Source organism: Acromyrmex echinatior, chromosome 8 (assembly GCF_024713525.1).
Source record: "Acromyrmex echinatior isolate Ae372 chromosome 8, ASM2471352v2, whole genome shotgun sequence".
In the NCBI taxonomy this organism is placed as follows: Eukaryota; Metazoa; Arthropoda; class Insecta; order Hymenoptera; family Formicidae; genus Acromyrmex; species Acromyrmex echinatior.
In genome coordinates this window covers 9,195,365-9,218,529 of record NC_141859.1, presented here as the reverse complement: position 1 = coordinate 9,218,529, position 23,165 = coordinate 9,195,365, and the positions used below count along the sequence as shown (strand labels likewise).

At 35.9% G+C, this 23,165-nt stretch overlaps 1 protein-coding gene and 1 long non-coding RNA gene across 3 annotated transcripts in view; one reads left to right on the top strand and one right to left on the bottom strand.

Moving 5' to 3' along the window:
* Nucleotides 1-7,882: 7,882 nt before the first annotated feature.
* Nucleotides 7,883-23,165, top strand: part of LOC105147402 (uncharacterized) — a 191,062-nt gene continuing 175,779 nt past the window's right edge. Inside the window, exon 1 of one of the 2 annotated variants that reach the window (XM_087409055.1) lies at nt 7,883-7,990. The gene's annotated coding sequence lies outside the window, so the exon portion shown is untranslated. The remainder of the gene's footprint in view (nt 7,991-23,165) is intronic. The other variant, XM_087409056.1, reaches the window with a different exon arrangement.
* Nucleotides 18,515-23,165, bottom strand: part of LOC147908733 (uncharacterized) — a 127,409-nt gene continuing 122,758 nt past the window's right edge. The window contains exon 2 of the long non-coding RNA XR_015546032.1: nt 18,515-19,491. This is a non-coding gene — a long non-coding RNA (uncharacterized LOC147908733). The remainder of the gene's footprint in view (nt 19,492-23,165) is intronic.

Genomic DNA, 23,165 nt, shown 5'->3' with positions numbered 1-23,165 from the left:
TGGCCGGCTGCGCCTCGGAACAACGTGGAGTTAGCGTCGTGTGTATGCGTGTATGTACGGGAGTACAATCGAATTATCAGCAACCATGGGGAAATCCTTTAATACCGGCACACGAATTTACCCTTCCCGATCGATTAATTCCCTATGAAATCACCGGCCATCCTCGTCGCGGATTAGGTCTCGGTACAGGCGTATCTACACACACACATACACACACACGCACACATGTATATGTGTGCTGCACGGAATACTCGCAGGCAGCACACCACCGCACACCACTGTGTGGCTCGGGCCCGATACGCACGATGCATGTGGAACCTCGATGCAAAATTAACGAAGAAGTCCGCGCCCGAAACCGAAGGGACGATGCGTCCTGCATAATCTCGTTTTACTCGCACCACCCTACATTCACTCGCTCGCTTGGGAGCTCGGGAGTCCGTTTAATGAAGTTATAACATTCAATGAGAAGTTATGTGTGCGATCGCGGGGAATTTGTTTCGCGCGGTAACCGGTTCCGGTCGGTCTCGCGGATATTTGATTATCCGCTTCTGCGCTGGCCATAGTGGGAATTCGCGCTGCGGGAAGTATATATAACCGGGCTTGTCTCAGACGTCTCGAGCGCTCTAAACCGCAACCGTGGGAAGTCGAGTTGCCCCAACCAAGAATGATGATTGTTTTAGCGTAGGTGAGATCGATGGTGTTCCAATTGCGCGATCAAAGATTGGAGGAACTTTGCAAAGCTAAGCCTCAGGGGGATACGGGTGATTGAAACGTACATTCAATAGAAATTTTCTCAGCTGGATTAAATTTAATAACGCCGAAGGAAATTCAAACTATATTAGTAACCTCAAATTTAAATAAACGCTATTTTTTTACAACGGATATAACTAAATAGTACAGTGAAAAACCTGTAATTATTAAACTGTAATTATTAAAAGTTTGGTTAAAATTTGACATTTGACCTTCTTGCAATTAAGTGATTTGACTCATATTTTATCTCGGTGGTGTAAGATCTTTGATTATCTATTGCCAAAAACAGAATTTGAAAAAGTTAAATCATTTCTGAAAAATTTTGCAGGTAGACAATCGGATGAATGGATAAATTTAGAAATCCTCAAGTAAGAGACTGGACACTATGTTTGGTCCATCAAATTTTTCAAGACCTGCTTGAGATAAAATGATCTATCTTATTGATACATGATCTATCTTATTGATATATTATATCTATGTTAAATAGATACTGAAAAATATGACGGACCATATATATTTGGTCCATATATATAGACACATATAGTGTCTATTCGTATTTGAGGATCTCTAGGACCAACTGTGAAATTATGAAATTTACTACGTTGCAAAATTAAAAATCACGCGAATATTTAAATATTACGTCTCGCGCGCATCGATTTAGGTTGTCCCAAAAAATAAGAATAACTCGTCGAGTTATTAATTTAAAATAACATTAATTTAGTTCCTTCAAAAAGTTTCTGTAACTTTACGAAGATTATACGCGACGACTTGGACAATAAAATCGATTATTTCATTTGTTATTATTACAAAATCTCTGATATTGAGAAATTCGAAAATAAACCTGGAAAATTTACAATGTTGGATACAATGCGAATAATTAAACGAATCGGCTGCCCCCGCGTGATCGTTCGTAAAGGAAGAAATTATCGGTTATTTGATAGAAGTCACAGAAAGATCGACGATAGAACGCGGGAAGAGATGAGAGTGAAACAAAATGATGGTTATGTGATACTGTGTTCGCTTCATAACTACTAAATAACACTGTTGAATTTATAATGTTAAATTATGCTCAATTTGAGTTATTTTTATAATAATTTCTATAGATTGTCACTGCTCTTATACTAAATAAAACTCAATATGTTGTTAATTTAACTAAAACAATGGAATTAAACAATTTAACTCAAGAAAATGTATTAAGTTTTACTCAAATTTGTTATTATTCACTAAGCACTAATTTGGAATAGAATCTCACTGTAAAGAGTGAAAATTGAGTTAATCTTGAAAAAGAGTGATTCAGTTTTTAATATTTAAAAATGAGATTTTACTCTTTAGAGGGACATTTAGTCTAAAAATTTAGAGAGTACTTTGGTACTAATCTAGAGAAATGGATTGATTTATATTTTGATATATACATGTTAAAAATAACAAAACGTTTGGGAAATGGATTGGGTTATCATTGCTCTTTTGTATATCTAATACACTGCACACATATATATATATATATATATATATATACATGTATACATGTAAATGCGTATATATTCGTGATTCCACGAAAAAAAAACAAGTGGAGTGAAAATGGGAGCGGCTGTTAGGAGACGTTTTAACCAAGATAAATTCGTGCGATTAAGGATAAAAAGAGGCAATAGTGGGCGGACGATAGGACGATCAAGGGTAAAAAAGATAGGTCGATCGAAGGAAGAGAAAGTCGAGTTAGAACCGGAGCAGAAGAAGAGCGTCGATGCTCAGGCGGAGCCGAGACGTGAAAAAGCGGCATGCGAGATGAAGAGATAGAGAGAAAGGCAGCGCAATGAGGCTCAAGGAGGCGAAGAGGAAGAAGCCGGGTGGCGAGTAAATAAAATATTCAGGAAGCCCGGAGCCCCGGGCGTTTGGTCGTGGATGCCGAGGGTGTCTGATCCAAGTGGTGGTCTGGAACCGCCAGGCGCCCGGTGGAAGGCGAGGGGTTGGGAACTCGATTCGGACGCCCATAGACTCGGCGGGGCTGAAAGTTCGGCGGGATAAACGGACCGGTCCAGACGAAGCGGAGGAACTGCTCACCGCGACCGTGTATAAAGGAGGAAAGGGAACATGGCCCGGGCTTGGTTTTATCCCGTGGGACTCAACGTTGCCCGAGGCAGGAGGAGACGAAAGAGGGGTACGTGCGTCGTGTGCGGCGTTCGAGCGTTGCACCTGCGGTTCGAGACCATCTTGCTCTTACCTTAGCATCTCCCAGATCGTCCGACGCCTCGCGGGGCGCAGCTTCTCGCTCCGGTACTCTCTCGACTCTATAATGGAGATTGGGCATATACACGTTTTGCAGCTTACACGGTGGAGTCAAACTCTATGGTAACGGCACGTGCAAATTTTATGTCTAGTAATGATGATGCGACGAATTTCTTTTTGCCTTTGTAATTTCCTAAAGGTTTTTTAGTTGTCTCTTTATGAGTATTATTTTGTCTAAATAGAGAATGATTTTATATTATGCATGGAAAGAAAGTATAATCTTTTTTAAATATTTAAAAAGATTACAATTTTTATGTAATATTTTTAGTGAAAAGATTAAATTTTACTTAACTTGTTAACTTTATTTTCTTTTATTGTACATAAAGGATTAACAAAATTAATAATGCATAAGATATTTTTTCCAACTGAATTTTAAAAAAATTATGGCTACAATTATGGCTTTTATTGCTCCTATTAGGAAGAGCGAAAAAGCAATAAGCTGATAATTAAAACCAAAAGATTATTATTATTTTCAATATATATATTACTAATCGATTTTGTCAATAAACAAAAATCGATTTTGAAAGACAAATCAAATGCATCAAGTTTGGCGTTAGCGACATATCAGTTAATTCCATGATTTCGAGTTCGCATCTGTGGCAGGATTTCTCGACTTCGAATTTCACGCCAAGCTACCGGCTTAACACCTCGACACGCCGCTCAACCATCTTCGATCCTGCATCTCCCTTCGACTTCGCCCTCCTACATAAACACTCAGAGAGAATCGCGGAGTAGAACGTCGGAATGACGATCTTTCAAGAGAAACAAGGTGCTTCGGCACCGTGGTTCCGAACGACGGAAGATAAACAGAACTTAATGAAACATTAATCGAAAACGCACAGATTAGACGCTTGCAAATCTTCCTGCAAGTGCCAGAATCATCCTCGCAGTAAGACGACGAAATCTTTAGATTTAACGTGTCAATAAATATGCTGAAACTATTATGTCGGTGTTAATTAGATTTAATAAACAATTAAATTGGAATTATTATAGGATGTACAATGCTTTAAACATCAAACTAGACACTAGATTTAAATACTAAAAATAATCTTCAGCGTTTAGTTGCAATCAATTTCTCGATGTATATCTCGATAGAATGGGAAATAAGGAAAGATTCATCACGCGAAAAGACGAGAGAAATCAAATCTTTTATTGCTTGACGATCACTTGGATTTACGAGAAGATTGAATTTCGGTTATGCATGCAATACATAAATCTTCATTGTAAGGGATAGTCTGTGTAAATGTAATTCACATATGTTCTGTTTTCGTCCTTAAAATATGCAACTATTTCGTGAAATCGAGCTTTTGGACCAGCTCCGAGTAAATATTGTATCGAAATGGTATGGCGAGAAGAGTATTGCGGTCTCTCGCGGACAACTTTGTTCGACGTTCGAGTTTCCGACTCGAGCCATGACTCTTGGTGCAACCGCACGATCTCGTCTGTGGTTACGAGTGGGATCTAAATTAATGGATTGGAGCACAGTATATTTTCTTGTAAAGGACAGAAGCTATTGATCTTAAGAAAATATGTTTGACTCTGAAAATCGTGATTCCGGTCCATATCCTTCTTGCATATCCTTAATCTCTATATATAGCCGTAGTTTTACTTCATTAATCTCCTGCTGGTCTATTTGAGTTTATTTGACCTAAAATGTAATTTACTTTCTTACTAATATTTTATTTTAAAATGTTTTATTTAACATTTGATAACCTCGTTCATTAATATAATGTCCTTTTTATCTTTTATTTTTTAGAGTTTTATAATCATATTGATCTAAACGATCACATAGTAAATAATCGTATAATAAATTTGAAGAGATCAGGAGAATTAATTTTAATTAACTTTATCTTACTTAAATATTATAAAGTGATGTGATTAACGATATTAATGTGAGGGTGCAATCGTCCTTAAGAATTCAAACTCATTTTTAATATGCTCGTATTTTCTCAATTTTCATGGGAAGATAGAAATAATTTTGTTACATCGCGCAAGAGTGCGTTTAGTGATGCACATTTTCTCGTGCGTGAGAAGTGAGCATTCCCGTCGGACTTAAAAAGGGCGCTGCCAACCGTGGAATAATTCGACATATCGTACGATAATCCGCAGTGTCACGCGGCGCAGGGTGAATAGAAAGGTGGAAGTACCGAGGGTGAGACGACGTGAAGGGATGAAGCGGAGTAGACGCATCGATATATACAGCGAGGATTATAATAAGCCGTGCCGCGCTCCGAAATTTATTTCGTTCTCCATTAATAACTATGTTCTAGAAGTCTGAAAGGGCCAGCGTACCAGCACCCTTTCGCCACGCGACACTCATTACCACCATAGCTCAGGGTGGCCCTTCGAACCCTGTTCACTTTTGAGAGATTTAGACGGTTACCTCGAGAACGATTTTGTTCTATTAGGTGTTGGAATTAATTCGTAGCGTTTTTAATGAAAGAATGTTATTTATTTCACATGAGCATTAAAAAATACATTAATGAAAGTACTTCCCATCACTTGTAAAACGCTACGAATTAATTCCAACACCTAATATAATTTTGTACGCGTCTAATCCCCGATAAGCTTTTTGATGAATAATGATCTTTTTAAACCGCATTAAAATTGTTCAAATCATTTTTACATCCCAGTCATTTAAAATCTTTTTGTTACTATTTTTTTATCCTATTTCCTTCGAAAATATATATACATACATGTATATATATATATATATATATATATATATATATATATATATATATATATATGGAAAATGTAAATTGTCGCCAAATTTTACCACATACTTAAATTTTTGTGTTAATTTAACAACCTGAATGTGTTAGAAAATAACAAATATCGTATAAAAAAAAGATTTAACATAAGAAATGTAATACTTTAATATAATTTAAGAACAAAAAAAAATCATGGAAGCATATTTCTTTAGTCGAATTTAATATAATATGTTAAATTAATACGTATACTCGTCTTTTATTTATTTATCTTAGAATTTATATTAAACTACTAAAATGGGGTAATTTTGATTCAATCGGAATAATTTTGGCTTAAATTTTAAAAAGCATGCATATTTAAAATGACGACGTAAGATGTTTTAAAATATATTAAGATATTTTTAAGACGTCTTATGTCTCGATCTTGACATATGTGCTGTCTGAATATTATCCAAATTTGGGCCAAAGTTATCCCAAAGGTATATTATTTTTATGTTATTTGTGATCACTTATTCATAAATTATTATTTTGACACCAAAAACTGTTAAATATTAATTTAAAATCAAATATTCAAATAACATAATTATATTACGTTAACAGTAGTGTTAAAAATTTCAACACGAATTGATTTTAATACAAGTACAGTATGTTTTTTCACTGTATATACAGAACTTTAATAATAATGTACATATTCTCCAAGATGATCTGAAAAGCTTTAGTCGTTATTCGTTGTCGATTTGTCGGCAATGTCGTTATCTCCGCTCGTTAATAATCCGATCCACGATCGGCTTCATTTTCAGTGGCGCCAGTACTTCCCGAAAACGATCTCGTTAGCGTGTACCGATCGTTTCGCGTTTCCGCAATCGAGGTATCGCGGTCAACGTTGCTCGTTAGAAGCGCTTTTGCTTCTCGAGTAACGTTCAATCGTCTAATTAGCCCACTACTCAGCTAGGATGCTGAGGGGGTACTCGATGCGGCACCGACCACATTTTCGATCGATGCTTCGATACTCATCCTAGTAATTTACTTACCGCGATAATCGCTCTGATGATGATTACGCGCGACTCATTGTCCACGTGAGCGATTTCGCGTAGTCCCTTATCTTCCTAGCGAAACTAGTATTTTCGAGAGGCGACTGGAGAGAGAATGCATTAGGGACTGTAAGACAATGGAGGAACGCGAGAGTCAAGTTTGTTGAACTATAATGCCGATCGCGATGTGTTGTAGTGGCGAGCGTATATGAGAGGCGTTGATTGCGATTACTCTCGCGGGTAATTATGCAATGTGGTACGTTCGCGAAATGCAAACGCTCTCTTATCGTTGCTCTGTTACAGCCAATCCATGCATCGCGTATCTCCGAGTGATAATAACTCGGCGTACTGAGTAGCTTAAGTTCTACCGATATGGTTCCTGGCTTCGTTTGAGTGTATACATAAGTATCAGCGGATTTACCTATCCACTGATTAGCTACGTATCTTAACTAAATATGTTCCCACGATTGTGACGCTTACAGTTGGCCTCGAACAATATCTTTGGGGAATATATGCCATTATTCCAACACTATCATTTCGGTGCATTTCAGCAGAGAACATGCGCGTAATTCATACGATTGAAATTGTAATTAAACGTTTAAGAGGATAAAGCTTAACCATTCTGCCCATACATAACGTTTCGTAAGAAATTAATAATGCATAGATTCACACGATCCCTAAACGTTTTCCGATGGACGTTTAGAGTGCAAATGCTTCTTAAATATATCAATGCTGTGCAATCGCTGGCAAGCGAATAACTCGGTCAATTCCGGTTGTATTATCACTTTTCAAGTATCTCAATGGAACTAGTTCATTCGGCAGCTTACGCCTCGTTAGTACCGAATAGGCGGCAGCATTATGAAGCAGAACGCTTCAGTGGAATGAAGTGTTTGCAGTCATTCAGAATGCATTCATCTGATTTTGAATCTTAACTAGTCAAATGAACAAAACTACATATTGTGTTGAAATATAAGAGAGTTGAATGGGTGAGAATTAAAAGATTAGGGGATTTAATTAAAAATGTGTAAGCTTTAAGAATAAAATTCTTCAACAAACTGTGTTGCTTAAAATTAAATTCGTGCATGATATTGATATTTATGAAATATATTATTATATATAAGGTATTTCTTCTTTCAGTGTAGTAAAGCCGGTTGCGGAAGAAAGTTACGTCCGACGAATCGAATTCACGGTGCAAATTGGTGCGTTGGGAAACAGGTATTTATAATAATAGAGTGTAATAGCAAACGTGCAATTTGCATGCTGCACGTTATGGACAGCGAGAATGCGGGGCATAATGTATAAACTTTAATTACGTCGCTTTAACTCGAAATTAGAATTGTACTTAAGTTTTAATTGGATCGATTGTCATTGTTGCAGTAAGGTAAAGTTGTGCATTATTATTGGCTTTTCAATTTTAGAACACTACAATGCGTTTATATTCCACCGAAACTATTATACAGTTAGCGGAGTTTATAATAAACATAATAAAGTTATGTGAATTGTTGGCTCGCCTTAAAACATCTCGTGATATTATCGCGTCAATGGGGAAAAAAATCGGAATCGTTCATGAAAAAAAAATAAATTATATACTACGTCGCGAATTGAAAGGCGGCAGCCTCTCGTCTGCGAAGAATGTCCTATATTTTTCATGCGCGTCAACTTCGAAGACACCATTATATGCTCACGTTGGTTTCCGTTTGTGCGCGGAAAAATTGCGCCAGACGGCAAGACGTGTTTCAGTTTTCGATCTAAGAATAGGAGTCTATTTTGAAGCCGTACCGATTTCCATTTGCGCTACGAGAAAAACACGCAATGCGGAAAAACGCATTTCCCTCCTATCTAGCTACGTCCATAAAACTAGAGATAGCTGTATCCAATTTCAAACAAATTCCTTTTTTTCATGCGTGTCAATATCGAAGATTCTATTCTCGAGTCGAGTATTGATTTCCTGATAACGCGCAAAAAAAGAATATGCAGAGAGAAAAAATGATTGCAATTACTATAATTTAACTATATAATTTGTAGTTATTTCCGGTGCCAGTTATATATGTTTTTGATGAAATTATATATATTAGATTTTACTAATATTATAGTAATAATAATTATAAAAACGCTTCTATAATCATATTTATTTTATTCTACCGCGCAATTATAATTACAAATAGCAAATATTTTTGTTTTATGTGCAGAATATAAATAAAAAAATGTTTTGATTACTGTAAAGAGAGGATGATTTTGCTAAATTTCCTAAAAATTTAAATATAAATCTGAAAATAATTATGTAGGACGCTCAAATTTGTTGCTAGAATATCTAAATTCTTTGCAGTATTGCTTATCATGCTAAATTTTCTATATAAATATTTTAATGAACTAACAAAATTATTTTCAGGTCCGTATTTAATTAAATTTTTACATGGAAAGAACGGTTTTACTGAAGTATATCTAAAAATTTAGCTTATAGATACAGATCTGAAAATAATTCTGTTGGACCATTAAAATAATTATGTAGGATGTTCGAATTGTTTGCTAGAATGTCAAAATTGTTTGCAGTATTATTCAGCATGCTTGAGATTTCTATATAATTATTTTGTTTAGTTTTAACAAAGTTATATTTTCAGATTTGTAGCCAACTAAATTTTTAGATACTTAAGCAAAAGTAGATATTTCAATAATAATCTTTTCGGATAATCTAGCCGAATTTATTTTTATTTCCAAATATACTTCCTATTATTAATTTGTATGTTAAGCATACGGGAAATAATTACGTCATACTACGCATTAAAAATTGAAGATTGTGATGAATTAGAGATTAGAATTCGATCAATCTTATAATTTTAAATTTAATCCATTTTTAGTTGAATTCTAATCTCGAATTTGCATCCTCAATCTTCATGATATAGTTTGACACGGATTTAATACTTCAAAATTGATAGCGGTTTTCTGTTTGCGTCCAACAAGGAGAGAACAATGCGGAAAAATTCGCTTTCGATTAGTGATAGATGCGCTAGACATGTGTGATTCTATCATCAAAATCAGAACGCGCTTTTGGTCGCGGCGCATAATCTGGAGAAACGTGCCACCGTAAAATACCGGGCTGTCTTACGTTATTGCACATGACGGACGTGTTTCGCCGACGTTTTCGCGGTGCCGCCGCATCGCGGATCGACAGATGCATACTTGCCGTAGATATTGTCTCTTGTCTGAAGCAGCTGGCCGGGAATATTGAAATATTAGTAGAATATCGATGAGAGAGGCGGAAGGTACGGCGTGAAGCGGCGCGGCAAAGCGGAAGAGTCGCCAAAATTCGGCGCGGGCGGCTTGCCGCGGGCTGATCAGTTCACAAAATTTCGGATCGTGATGATTATACGACCGACGACCGTTCCACATAGACTACGCGCCATGACGCATCTTGTTCCTTTCTATCAATGTAATTTCAATTTAATCTTGATTACTAACTCTCTCTTGATAACTAACTCTTCATTTTTTTCTAGTTCTAAGAATTAGAAAAAGATAAGTAAATTGAACCGAGACGTTAAAGTCAATTCATATTGATAGAAATTGGCATGAGTTGCATTATAATTTCTCTTTCTGTTTCTCTCTTTTACTTGGGCATTTTCCTGCATTTCTCATGTTTAATTATTGTACTTTGCTTACTTATTTTGATCCAGTTCCACAACTCTAAAAAATTATTAATTTTAATCACGATTTAATCTATTCTTTATCTTTTTTTTCTAATTTTAATAGAATTATATAATAATAAAAAAAGAATAAGTTATATATAAACTGAGATTAAAATTAATCTTACAGCTGTGGAATTAAGTTTTAGTTTTTAACACATTTTTGTATCTATAGTTTTTGTATCATTAACTCTATAATCAGCGTTATTTTTTTATTTTTAGCTTATATGTTTTGTTTTACATTATTTTTTTTTATATTCTTTTATATTCTTTGAATCCCGGTTGAGGGAATATTTTTCGCAATTTTAAGATGATTATTTGCAGCAATAGTATTAAATTGCTTGTTAAATTGCTTAATTTAATTCGTGATATTACTATTACACTTCAGTTTAAAACTGTGTTCCAAGATCGACAAATAATCGGCGCACCAAATTATCTTGAACTAGAAATTGTATAAATTACAAGAAATATTAGGCACAAATAAAGAACTGTCTTAAATGAAGATGACTTCTCATGTGAGTTTTATATTCTTGTTTTTGTATTTAATATTTATATATAGTGCTCGAAAAAATATTTTGCTGAAGCATTTAATAAATAATGATTTCCTTCTCTCTCTCTCTCTCTCTCTCTCTCTCTCTCTCTCTCTCTCTCTCTCTCTCTTTCTCCTTACTTCTCTCTATCTCTAGTCAAATTTTTTAGACAGACGCACACTTGTTGCGAAAGCATTGTTCGCAGCAGACTGTGCGGAACACCGGCGACGGAGAGCTAGAATGCAAATCAGGTCGTCGCTCGCGGCGCTCCGATTAGTGCCGACGATCGATCGAGCGGATTTTAATTATTAAACGCGCGTTTAGATCGCCCGTGAATGGCCGTACATATCATCGCCGAAGAACCTTCAGAGTGCTGTTTGTTTGCTAGGAGCAGCATGCTTTGCATTCACGTTATGACGTATTTGGAGCTGAAGAGATGATGAATTTGTAAAATCCGTTAACCTTTAATACATGATGCACATAATTTTCCGATCCTTTACTACACATGATGGGTTCTTCGTATTCTTGGGTTAATTTTCATCATTTTTATATACAAAAAATATTAAGTAATTCTTACATATATATAATTCTTAAATACATATATAATAATTCTTAAATAATTTTTGCTTTAACATCTTTAGAAACTTCTAATAAGCCAGCAGAACCAAATAAGTAGAATCAAACCTATTTAATATTTTAATATTCATTTTAGAAAATATTTGTAAAATTATGTATTAAAAAAAGAAAGAATAAAGACCATTATTTAGCCAAATGTTTCCTAATATGTTAAAGAAAAAAAGTATGCAGAATGACTTAATTGTGCACTTTTTTTAAATTTTTTAATAGAATTTTAATAAAACTCTTTAATAGAATCCTAACTAGTTTTATAGTGTAATTAACGGTTGATTGATGAAATGTTGAAAAAAAATACGAACATCGTGACACAGATAATTTTCCTTAATCGTAATACGTTCTGTAGAAGATTATTGCGAATGTCAGGAGAGATTGTCGCTTGAACACCATGTTCGCCTGATCTGCAAACGTGAACAATGCGCAGATGGTGCGATTTCCGTCAATGGATAATCTTGTTGATTTCACAAGATACCGGTGTAATCGCGCCGTGCACATTGCGGACGGGAGAACTCTATTGGATTCGGCTATGTCCTTTGTTTCCCCTGACTTGCGCGCATATCCCCGGGACAAAGAACCAACTGTTACTGCTTTTTAGAAGTACCTTCAAAGATCCTAAAACCATTACTTTGTACTTGTAAAACCATTATTGTCTCTACATCCAAGAAAATGTCGCGTTCAATCAAAATTTTCCTCGGAAAAATTTGTCTCGAAATTCGTCAAAGGACTTTTCAACGTTCGTGCACATTATTGCCAATATTTTGTTAGAGGTATTTTGTTACATGGAATTACTGCAAATGAGCAGAATATTTTTTTGTAAGCATAATTGTTGAAACGTGCTCGCACAATTCACAAACTTCACTTTCCCGCGGGCTTAATTTTCCTACATTCAAACTTGCATTTAAAATGCAGATTTATGGTAATGGCCGTGTGTAAAAAGAAAGACGTAGACGCAACTTGATTATCTCGATTTACTTAATTTCATTAACGATTTACCTCTTTTCAGTCTATGTAATCCATATAATTATAACACAGAATGAAAAACTTTGAGTCAGAACGTCCTGTAATTCGAACGACAGATGTGATATTGAATATCTAATAAAAATTAAAATATAAAAGGAATGAGGAATAAGGCAGAATAACTCTTGTATTTGTTGGATATATATTTGAATATACACTAAAATTTGTTATATATTATTATACAAGCATGTTCATGTAAGATGTACGATATACACTACATAATATGAATACAAAATAACAAATAGACAAAATAAATGAAATAATATGAACACTTAGGCAATACACTATTTATTATATCTTTTTATAATAAGAGCTTATGATTAATCACTCAATGCTCGAATAGTTATCAATGAAATGTACTCTTTTAGTATAACATTTTTCAATTGCTTATATAAATGGTATTAGAGGAAATCTTCTTCTCTCCATTTCCCAAAATTGTCTTCTGTTTTTCAAAATTTTGACATTTTCCTAGTCAATACAATCACTCGATTTAAATCATTTATAGTTTTGAAAAGCAGAGTGAGAAAAAGATTTCTTCTTTCAATATCTTTTAAGCAATTAGAAGATATTCTAATTGCTAGAAGAATAATATTAGCAGTTGCTGCACTATTCAAGCATGCATAATTCTATTCCAACAAGGATAAAATCTGTATTAAGGAGCTGCTAATAAAAGTAGATAGTATATTTCTCAGGTGTTTACAATATTTTGTCTAACCCCTATATGTAGGATGTGTTATGTAGGATGTATTGTGTATCCATTACAACACGTTTCCGTAAAAGGCATACACAATATAGCCAATGTACGCCAATATTAAGCAAATACACACGCACGTGACATGCATAATTATCCACATGAATGTAGGCCAGTATATAGCGAATTTGTGTAAAGTTGACGTACATTGGGTATGTCGTCTGAAGTTGCTTCAAACTAATCGATCGCGTTTCGTAATTTTTCCAAACAACTATTGCTTTTCTTTTCGAATTACCGATCTCAAACACTATTAAAATTTTTATAACCGCCACCACCGTAGCTGCAGCTCACGGTGCCTTCCGCAAACGTGCGATCGTCCCGCTGGCTCTTCCTCCCCCTTCCCTCCGTTGCCACCCCCGAGAGACCTCGATCGAGAATCCTCTTGCCGTCGACTCGTGGCGAAACTCGCTCGGCATTCGGCGTCACCGTCTTGAATGGTGACAAACGGCATGCACCGCGGAACACACAATCGCGCCGTGGTGGCTGCGACTGCTGGTACGACCGATGGCAAGGGGGTAGGACGTGTGGGCGGGAAGAGGAGGCTGACTGCAGCGCGCGAGCAATGCGGCTGTGCACCCTGGTAGCGACGTACAGTTGACAGAAGCGCTTACGGAGGCGAGAGATCGTATAGTACATTCGCCCCCCCCCCCCTCCTGTCTCTCTCTCTCTCTCTCTCTCTTTCTTTCTATGCATCCCTCTTCGTACTACTCTGTTTGCATCCGTTCCGCTTCCACGTTTGTGCGTACTTGCGTGCGTGCATGCGTGCGCGCATTCACTACGCATTCAAGCGCATGTACTACGGAGTGGCGAGTGTGTGCACGGGTCGATTCGTGCGAACGCCCGTACGCGTAAATTGCTGAAGTAAGCGCGTGTGCGATCTGCGTCAGATTCTTAAGAAAATTATACCGATAAATGCGCGACAGATCACCTGACTTCACATTACTTTCTATCTTTTCGTGTAATTCTCGAGGTTTCAGGTTTATTACTCAATATTTTTAGAATTTTGAAACGCATGATGTATCGTTTTATTCTTCTTTATTATTTGGTGAACAACAAGGACAAATGATGCATCATGCGCTTTATGCGTAACTTGGAACGCACCGTTTATACTCTTTTTTTTTTCGCATTGATAACTAGACCGATCCGTTTCATATTGCGACTGTGGATAAATAAGAGGAACATATGAAAAATGAGATGGCTGAAAGGTAGTAGTGCAATGAAAAGTAAGGAGCAATGGACGAGACAGGCATTTCAAGAGAGATCAGTAACATGAAAGAAAATAATATTTCTTTCGTGACATCGTTTTATTCGCGGATGCATATAAATAATGTAGATTCATGTTCATAGTTGCACCTATATGTTAAACTTGGCAACTACAATTTAATCGGAAACGCTTTCGCGGATTGGCGAAACTCATTTATCGAACATAGGTATTGCAATTCCCGAAACGCGCGCGCGTAATGTTTTATTAATTAAAACTTTCGATGAGGTAAATTGCGAAATGCTTAAGCACAAGTAGTAATAAAATGTTGCGGTTGATGCTAATGAAACACACAGTGGAACAAACATTCATAATAAGCGGTAGCCGCCCAAAACAGAGCGCAACGGGCGTTGCACTCGTTACTTTGCGACGGTATATCACGAAATGTATTTTACAGTCGGAAGATATTAAATATTCCAGTCCTTTACCGTTCTAGGACGTAGCCTGTAATTTTTCCAACGAGCTACCAGGAGCACGAACTCGCGGACTCTACTTTCGAGGATGCTAGCGGAACTGCATTTTTTCACGCGTAATTAAATCTTTCAGAATTCGGTAAAACTCAAGGATAAGCGTTTAAAACTCCGTGTTATTGAAACATTTTTATGTCGTGCGATGTCGTTAAAATATAAAATACTACAGTGGTGTAACAATTGCGTTAAAGTCGAATATAATTCGTGCCGTTTTATGTACGTGAATAGTAATTTCTTTACTAAATGTAAGGAAGAACATAAATATTAGCGTAATAATTAAATATAATTTACAATTTTACCATCGGATTCTGTACTAATGATTGGAAGATTGTGGTACGGTAAATTAAGCTTCGACTAAAAATCCAATCTTGGATTAAATTCAATTAGAGTTGTATTTTAAAATAAAATATATTGAATTATGTATTTGAAAACAAATTTTACTGCGATATCGTTGAATCGGCAGAAAATTATCGCAATTCAAAATTTATTAATTTTGAAGAAACTCGTAAATTATATGCAACAAGAATATTCATTCTCTAATTACGAAATCATAAATATCTATTATAAAATAATAAGTTAAATATATATATATATTAATTAAATTATATATATTATATATATTATATATATTATATAATTATATATATTATTTTATATATATATATATATATATATATATATATATATAAAACAAACAGTTTAATATACAAACTCAACTTTGATACTTTCTCTGTATGTCTCTGTTTCCCAAATTGCTTTTTGATCTTTTGCGATCGTTTACATTAAAAGTTAAAATGCGTAGAAACTTTTTTCCCTAATATTCTCTCGACTAAATACAACTTTTTTTTGAACGTCATAATCACCAACGTACTCGACCGCGAATAGTAATTTCAAAGCGCGAGCCAACTAAAACTAAATCGGACTCGACTGAATCCGGTGAAATCCAACACCGTCCGAAGTACAGGAGTTTCTAAGCATCCGTTCTCTTTCTGTTCTGCGTCTCCGTTTCCCCTTCGCTCTCTTTGCGTGTTCGCGAGCTCGTGCAAGCCAGAATGGTGATCAGTCCACGGCTGTCTTTGCATGCATATCCTTGGGGGAAGTGTATACGCGTGTACGTATGCATGCTTACGTGCGTGCGTGTGCGTATGTGTGAGTACAGAGTTTACGTGTGCGTGCGTGAAGAGAGAGAGAGAGAGAGAGAGAGAGAGAGAGAGAGAGAGAGAGAAAGGCCATAGAGCAGAGCGCGGAGCCCCGAAGCATAGTCTCGACTCGACTCGAGCGGCTGAATCGATCCACCAGCCTTCTCCTGTACGCTCTCTGCGCCCCCAGAACCAGAGCGCCGAACGAACGAACACCTACCGTCCCGCACCGAACGCCCACCCCTTTTCTCTCTGTCTCGTTCTCTTTCTCGTCTGGCTTTTACACTGTTCCGTCTATCTTTCCCGCTCTCTCCCGTCCTCCCCCCCCTCTCTCTCCTTCTCTCTTTCTCTCTCTTCCTCTCTTGCGGCGCCAAACCATCGACCAACCTAGTCACGCGAACGCCCGGTTTCAAAAATGCCCGGCTCTCGGTGCCGTACGCGCGAGCCTCTTTGGTATTTCTCTTCCCTTGGTTCCGTTTCTCTTTCGCACTCCGAAACTCGTTCGAAGAATTTTCGCGGCTGGCTAGTTTCTGTATCTAAATGTTCCTTCGAGTTCACTTTTATTAGTCTTGTCCGAGATCCGGACGGACGAATAGTAAAATTCTTTCCAGGCGCATCAGTCAGTTGTAGAAACATGTACAAATGTTTGTATTAGATTACAGATGTTCAAGAAAGTTGATACTTGAAACAGGTCCTTTATAATTTTTAGTCTTTCGAAGATATCGTTTTTTATGAAAGATCTTTGGTGAAAATTATAAACTACATAATTATTGTCTTTCATTGATTGCATTTTTATTGTTATCATTATACTTTTAATTAGATTTAAATATTTTTTAATAAATACTTTCTAATGCGTTTATTAATTTCAGTCAATTTCAGTCTGATGACTTTGAAAACGATAAATTCTGAGGAAATTTTGTTATGTTCGGAAAAAGTATAAAAATAGAATGATTCCATCTTTACTCGCGTTACAATAGAAATATAAAAGTCTCGTATTTGATCCGCCTGAGAAAATACCGATGGCAAAAGCATATTTAGCTGTTATACGCGAAATGGAAATATTTGCGGAGAGAAACATTTTATTTATTGAATATTATTTTCACAAAGGAGCTCGTAGAGTATTATTAGTATATTCTGGTTCCGAGTTTTGCGTACTCGGTCAGTGCTATTAACATAATCTAGTTAACTGAGATATTGCAATAAAAAGCACTTGTAACGTTGAATGAGACCCATCTCTCGACGAAAGCAATTGTTGCTTCATTTGTCGGCTTGTTGTTTGAGGTGCATCAGTCTCATGAACGTAATCAGTTATGTCGCTTATTGCAATTTACGCAAACAAGGAGGATTATGCTAATTACCGCATAGCACAGGACACGTTAATGAAAACATATTTCTTGATAACAGCATTTTATTATACAGGAAATGTACAGAGTTAATCGTGCTATAACACTGGTACTTTTGTACCAGTACATATTCATAGATATATACAGAAAGAATGAAATATATTTAGATAAAAAAATTATACCATCGTCGATATCAAGTGACGAATTAAGAACTAATAATATGAATGTTTATCAAATAAAAAAAAATAATATTTAACATAGAAAATGTCGAGAAGAAGGTTAACGCAAAAATATTAGTTTATGCAACGTAATAGCTTAATAGTTTGTATTTTTAATTGACTTAAAAATATTGCTGTAAATATTTTATTAAATGCATTTGCCGTAAAAATGTTAAAACGATGAAATCTGTTGTTTAAATATAATCAGTTTAATTAGATGAAACCACTTTCTATCAATGCTGGTGGTGATTTGCGTCGCAATCTGTCTATGCGCGTGTATCGAATTGCATGTGCATTTGCAAATTGTATACATACCCGGGTGTGTCTACGAACAGACGATAACTATGCGGTGCAGCTATACTGGTAGGATATTAGTTAACATATTAGTGAAACACATTACGTATACAATATATATTACATATTGCATGTCCCAGATTTACGGCAATTCCTATTATTGATAGAATCTGAATCAATTTCAGACATATATATGGCCTTTTCTTTAATAGATAAACGATAGTTATAGCATACAATTATTTATCGTGTAATATAACTTTGTATTTTTTATACTTTAAAAGATGAAAGTTAATTTTCAAATGAACTTTTTTCATTATCTAAATGTATCAATTCTCCTTTTCCTATCATATAAATATATTAATTTTTAATTATAAAATATTATTTGTTTTTACGTCCGTCATTAATCTTTTTCCCTTGACGCATAAATCCTTACATTTTAATAAATAGCTACAGAAATGATTTGGATCGGAGATACAGATGCATCCTATAGTAGATAATCGTGAAATTGTTGAATATTATTAAACACTGCTGTCATTAACTATTTATTGCAACACTGTAATTACTGTTATCTGCGAGGAGAGTTTAACTAATAGTACGGAAATTATTTTCGGCGACTTTATTGAATCACGTGTGGAGTTATAACGTCATATGATAACGCCACACACGCATTCATCGATTCAATTACGCGCGTATGTCATGGAGGTACCACCCCTCGGTGTTGTCCCTCTCTACACCGGTGATTTGTGTTCCTCGTCCGTCTACGTGCGTGTCTCGGGCCGCGTGTGCATTTGCAAATTGTATATACACCTCCGTGTGTGCGCGTGCACACGGTAACCTGGTATTTGTGTTTGAGCATACCTAGACGCGGGCATACGCGTGCGCTTACCATGCCCCTGGCTGGTTCTGTCGCGGATATAGGGTGGCTAATGGAGAAATTCAGCCCGCAACGGAAACTGTGATATACTCTCGTTTCTCCAGTCCCACCGCTCGTCGTCCCTAATCGTAGCCGAGTCGCCTTCTCTATTTAGAGTCTATTTGATGTGGATCGCACCAGTACGAGCGACAGTCGCTTGGGGTTCGTCTCTTCTAGACGGCCGGGGCCAATTTGAAACTTTGCTGGCTACACCGGGTGAGGGATCGAATCTTGTCGGTACGTGGCGATACCGTGTTCAAATCGTACAGGTTTGCCTTACGGATCGCGCCCCGTTTCATGTTCAAGTTTCGCATCGCCTTAGTCGTGGTGCATCAGCCGTCGGGAATTCGAGCAGAAATAAAGGCGAGTTTGTGGGATTCCCGATTGACGATCGTATCGGATGAAGAGCGAAGTCTTCGTGGTGCTTTCTTTTCTTCTTTTGTGGTATTCCGCATGCAATTGGAGATTTTCTGGAATCATGAACAATATTTGTAACAAGAAATATGTGATTAAATCGTTATACGATATGAAAACGAATTACGGATACTAGAAAACTTTGCGATAAAAACTAATGTTCTGAGAAAATATTTTTGATTGAACCTATTTTAATGAAAGAGAGTGAAGCTTAATTATTATCGAATTATAAAATATAAATACATGCAAACGAGTATAAATATAAAAATGTTAAATTTGATATATAATATTTTAAATTTCCAATAGATCGATGAAAGTGGTTTTTTTTGTGTCGCGAAAAGTGATGAAAAAAAAAAACGAAATCGATGTTATACGCAGGACGCGTCGGGTCGATTCTCGTATCTTCGCTTTCCCAGAGTGTCCATTTTAATCTGTTCAATTCCGTGATTTGTGACCTCTCTAATCCTCCCTTACTCACAAGCGACGTATCTACCGATATAAATAAACTACGGATTTTCCTGTCGATTTCGCGAAGCCGTATAACGTCGCTCGAGACTACAGATACTAGTGCTGACGTTAACTTTCCCTGAATTCGATTTGCGAGTCGTCACATATTTTATTGGATAAGATTCATATTTCGAATTTGTATAATAATTTAGCAAATGATCTATATTCTAATTATATGTAATTATTTTACATTATCACGCCGAGAGAAAAAAATTGTTGCAATTACTAATATTTGCAGTAGTAATTTTTAGTGCTAATTACATTTTTTATAGAATTGTAAATATAATTATTATATTACATTGTAGCAGTAACATAAAAAATGGAGCTCGTAATCATAATTATTTCATCATGCAATTGTAGTCACAAATACCAAATACTTTTCTCGGTGGCATAACTAGTACACTAGTAATCGAAAATTGTTTTCCAGTCCGAAAGAAATATCTTGAAATGCAAAAAAAAGATACGTTTTTATATTTGATGTTACTTTTTCAACTCTGTAAAATGTAAGGAATATATTTGTAGTTTACAACAAAAACGTAAAAGAGGATTACCATGAAATATTAGCAGTCTAATTAAACGTAAGAATACGCTGTGCAACAAAACACTCATAAAAATGTCGTAAGATTGTGGTGAAATTGTAGTTATTAAACCGTCAACTTCATAACAGCTGTACTTATTCAACTATAAATCTTATAAATCTCTTAGAACGAGAGACGCTATTTAAGATTTAGTCACGCCACCGTTGTAAAGAAAAAGTGCTTTATTCACTGTTGCTCGTAGACGTGTTGCAGCGAGCGGTGGTAATACATGCGTCGTACTTTCTTTCATCGTATCGCAGAGCGTTTGTTTTATGAATTGCAGCGTATAAACTTTCACGATATAAAAGAGCGTTCGTATAAATTAAGAACTTTTTATGCAGACCGTCCCAAACTTAGCGAGCTATACTTGAGAAATTTAAAACCAATACTTTCTAACAACTCGAATCATCATCTGTTGTAAATTTCAAATTTCCAGCATTAAATCTCTGCAGTTAATTTCCCAGATACGAATAAGAGCATTATATTCTATTGATTGTCACCTGATACGAGTAACGATTTCAGTTCGTGAATGAACATTGAAAGAAAAACGTATAGTAACTGTGACTATAATTGCACAGTGAAATAATAATTAGAGAAACTTTATTTTATTACTCTGTAGTAATAATGACTATGTTTATAATTCTATATACAAAAAATATATAATTGTCTCGGAAACGTAATATTAAAGTTGTTCTCAGGGCCGATATTTTTTGCCATGTAATACGTATACTCTATAAATATAATTATTATTGATATTATATCAATAATAAGTATAAAAATAGAGCTCCAATTATTTTATAATAATTATTTTATCATGTAATTATAGTCAGAATTATTTTAAACACTTTCCTTTCAGTGAAGCTTCTGAAATGTCTTCTCTTATCCGTATGACAGATACGCATTTGTCCACACCATTATCTACGTAATGTCGTAATAACGGCCGTTTCCTCGTGCATCAGTACGATGCGTGGTACACGGTCTCGTATCTACGAGTGCACAAATGTGGTGCCCATACACACACGCACATACACACGTGATATGAGAATCGAAGTAACCATGAACGGGCTTCCACTGAAGGGCGGTATCTAATAGGCGGGTTTGCATCGGTGCATAATGACTAGAACGATTGGAGCGAACTGAATATCGGCACTCCACGCCAGCGGTGTGTACATTTATGGGACAATCGATGATGTATTAATGTCATAGGCGCGCCTCTGCGGACATACGAGAGGAGGGGGTTTCGTACCTATTCTGCCCGTTACGGGCATTCATCCGCTTGATATAGATAGTCGCTCGTATACGCGCCAATTTGTCACGATGTTAATCCAGTGTTGTTAAGAAACGTACGTTAGATTATTGTTCCATGTCGAGGCGAGATGTCGCAATATTCCGTCGTTCCGCGGAAATAGCTTCTTTTAGGAAATAGTCGAGATTTTTCAATATTTTTATTTTTCTACGTATACGGAAATTGTAGTTTTGCTGAAATATCTAAAAATTGAACTATATATAGATGCAGATTTGAAAGTAATTGTGCTAAACCATTAAAGTACACTGAGAGAAACGTTTTGTTATAAATGATCTACAAAAATTTTTAAGTTAAAGTTTTGTTCTAAAAAATTACAATAATGGTATTATATATTAGTTAGAATTATCAAATTTTAGTTGCAACAAAATTTTTTAATTCAAAAAAATTTTTAATATTTTATATATCAACAAAATAAATGGTTATTTATACATAAACATTTCTCTCAGTGTAATTATGTGTGATGCTCAAGCATGATGACAAGCTTTAAAAAAGTTTTGACATTCTAATAACCAACTTGATCGTAAATATAATTATTTTAATAATCCAACAAAATTATTTTCAGATCTGTATCTACCTAAATTTTTAGATACTAACAAAATCGTTCTCTTCCTATAATTTATTCCCGGATTGATAAAATCGAAAGTGGTAGATAAAACTGAAAGTGACAGAATAATCAACAGTATATGCATTGAATTAATTTTCTGAATTAAATTATCAATAGCAAATTTGTGAAGTCATGATTATTTATTGGATAATTGGCAATGTATTTTACCTTCAACGCAAGGTGATATGAACAGAAGCTTTATGGAACAGCATTTGGGACTAAGATGTTCATGAAATGTACCACGTTTCACGATAAGCCTGCGACAGATATACACGAGGATCACAAACAGGACCGGGAACGTCGAATCGATGGCAATTCGAGGAGTACAGAGACAACCAGACGTCGACATCGGATATCAACAAGGGTGGATATGGAGAGAGCCTTTTTTGGCCTAAATTTCATAGAACGTATGAAATCCAAAGACCGTTTTTTTCACTGTACAATATCTCTTTTTCACTCTTGCTACGCTCTCGAGCATATTTTTGCACTTTTGATGGCAGTAACTGTTGGGATGCATTTCATTCGTGTGATGCCCGGACACGTGGAAGAGCATCCATCATGTATGTATATATGTAGGTTAGACGGCGGCAGCGGGAATCGCCGAATCCGGATACGTTGAATCGATGTGTGCGTTCGAAGAGGATAAGAGCATTCGGATATCGAGGACGCGCGCGGTGAGTTAAGTGCCAGACCTATCGAATCGCGGCGATAGCTGTGTGTCTAAGATCACCGTGT